At 42.5% G+C, this 2,915-nt stretch overlaps 1 long non-coding RNA gene across 1 annotated transcript; it reads right to left on the bottom strand.

Moving 5' to 3' along the window:
- Positions 1–891: 891 nt before the first annotated feature.
- On the bottom strand, positions 892–2,650 carry LOC120640778. Its single transcript, XR_005661987.1, has 2 exons — positions 2,164–2,650; positions 892–2,057 (listed from the first exon to the last, which is right to left on the bottom strand). It is a non-coding gene; the product is annotated as an uncharacterized LOC120640778 (long non-coding RNA).
- Positions 2,651–2,915: the final 265 nt, after the last annotated feature.

The following is a 2,915-nucleotide window of genomic DNA, read 5'->3' as shown; positions in this document are numbered from 1 at the left end:
GGGGGGGGGCAAAGAGGAGAAGCAATTAGCAACACCTTGTAATGCTTGCATATGCAATTAGCAATACCTTGCATATACAATAATTGGCTTCAATTAAGTAGCTGTTTAGGGCAAACGCGGAGGAGGTTGGGTGCTTAAGTTTGCACATACGGTAGGAACACAAACAGTAACAACAATACAGTAATCGATTGCAATTAGCTATGTAATTAAATGTGGTTAGGCTAAAATGATCTATATATGTGCTCTCCCATCCACGATGGATGGCTTAGCAATAATTAAAGCCATGTCTTCGAACAAATGGACCTCAAATACCAGATCACTATGGTTATTTGATTGAGGATTTGAGGGCGGCCTTTTGTGAAACCAATAAATGCTTATGTGTTCAAGTGGCACTTGCCAAAGAAATTAAACCGGGTTTTATGAGACTTGGACCGTATTTCAGGCTGAGGGTAAAAAAATCCCCTCGCTGGCCCTGTGTGCCAAAGCACTGGTTGTGAGCCGGCCCCAGGTCGGCCTGAGGACCCTTACATGGCCCAGGCAGATAGTCCCCAGGGGTTACGTCTCCCAGTGTCAGGGCGGGGCCAGGGTTCGGGGATTTTCTCGGTCGGGGAAGCCGAGTCTTCTCTTAGATAATACCGGTGGGGCGGTCTTTCCCCACCCGGCCGAGTTTTTATGAGACTTGGACCGTAAAAACCTAAGGTTTCATTTCTTTGGCAAGTTATCCATACAACCATATGTTCTTCCAAAACAGGAGGATATCCTGTCACTGCTAGCAATAATTAGTTCTGATTAATTTGCTGACACCAACCAAGTTCTTATATATGCTTAAGTGTTTATGTGCCGCACTTGTACCTGCTCTCGTCCTTCTCTTATATATTCCACTCATGGTCGTTTGAGGAATTGTCCTTCTCTTATATATTCCACTCATGGTTTGAGGAATCGGCTCATCCGAGCTAGGTATAAAGCTGCTCCCATGAAAATTTTGATGGGGTGACTCTATATACCCATCATGTTTAAGTTAGTCATGTCTGTACAAGGCATGGGGAGCTGATTGATCAACTTGTATTCATCAATCAATTCTCTGAACGAAACAAAAATGGTGATGGATCAGAATCACTCCATTCATCGAACCAAATACCCTATAGGCTATAGCTGCCCTTGTGGCCAGTCGTCCTATGCTCGTCGCCGGTGCAGTGAGTTTCATTCATCACAGCCTGTAATCACAAATATTGTAAAAACCCGCTTTCTATTCCTTCTTATATGATCTGGCACGCTCCTGCCTTTAAAGTTAAAAAAATATAGCTGCAGGCATGTAAATTTGTGGTGCTCGACTTTACGTGTATGTTATTCCTGTATGCGTTGTTGAGTTTAATTATTAGCTGTACTTATAAGTAATTTGTGTGTGTGCGCGCGCGCGATGTTCTTCATTTCTTCATCAGAAGTGTGTCGTGCTCATAGCTAGTACTACACTGTGTACGTGCATGCGGATCAGATTCGTCCTTATCCATGTTGTCTGGCTGAGTGCCTGCCACAATTTGAGATCAGGAACAACGAAACTGGGAGAGAATATAGGATTTCTCTAGCGAATTTGGAGTTTATTTTCCAAAGAGATTTGCATGCATTGACCTATTTTCCTTGAGTCCCTGTCATAATTAGCTGCTTTATCTGCTATATACAAAGGAGGCACACGTGTAGAGATCCAAATTCTAATAAGGTCCAAATGCACGTTGCAGTCTACTCCACAGCCGGCTGATCAGTGCTCATTTACATGACTTGGAGATTCTATTGCTTTGCAGCTAATTAAATCCACACGTATGTGCATCTTTGTTGGAAATTTTAAAATGAAAATGCACATTTTAATCTGAGTATGCATACAACCACTAGAACAACAAAAGTATTACCCCCGTTATGAACTAATTAGTTTATCCTAAACGTCATATATTTAAAATTGGAGGAAGCACTCATTAAGCAAAACAACAGAAAAAAATTAAAATGTTAGAAGTGATTCCAGTCATACTTGCAGGGCCAAGTGTCCAACACATGTATTTCTGAACGATCTGCAATCAGGGGCACATAGCAGCAAATTTGAATAAAGTAGTTTTAACATTACCCATTACATTATGTATGAATCAGAAACTCATAATCGTCGTTGAACTGCCATACCTGACAAAGCAAATATAATGAAGCACCAGGCAAATATATATCATGACTAACAGAGAAGAAGAAGCCTCCCATGAGAGGCAAAAGCCACTCAGACTAGCCAAGGTGACCGCCCACAGACCTAGCTGAACCGGCTATGCAACCGGGACTCACAAGGCCATGTAGGCAAGTCATCCTTGGCTACCAAAGGCTGGCTATGGCCCTCATGGAAGACCCCTCTTCTTCCTTCGTCCTACAACTGATCTGCAAGGTAGCCACATTGATGGCTTGGTATTTATAGCAGGAAAGGGAATGCAGAAAATGAACCGGACCGCCCCACCGATACTGACTCAATGCATATCGGTTCACACCATCCTCAGCTTTCCGGATACTGATCACCAATCGTTGATTCCAATTATTTGTCAGTACTGGAATATATTCATCTACGGCGGCAGCTGAGGTTTCGGCTTCAGGCCTTGCACATTTTTGAAAGAGATGAAAGGGCAATCAGTTGTATATTGAATAACACCAATAGGCTTTCTGCATTTCCATTATGAGAAAACAGAAATGTCCTGGTACAGCCACCCTCCATCTCCATATATGCAAACGATTCGCGCAATCCAAAGCAAATCTCCATATTCTCTTTGGATAGTATCATTGGAAGGGAATTCATCTCCCTGAGTCACTAAGTCTTTTGCGAGGAGTCAGTGTCATGCACCACCCTTTAAAGTTATTTGTTCCCTGCAATTTGAGTTTGACCTGCATTATTGATAATA

Source organism: Panicum virgatum, chromosome 7K, assembly GCF_016808335.1.
Source record: "Panicum virgatum strain AP13 chromosome 7K, P.virgatum_v5, whole genome shotgun sequence".
NCBI lineage: Eukaryota > Viridiplantae > Streptophyta > Magnoliopsida > Poales > Poaceae > Panicum > Panicum virgatum.
Note: the sequence above shows the minus strand (reverse complement) of the source record. Positions and strands in the feature narration are given on the sequence as shown.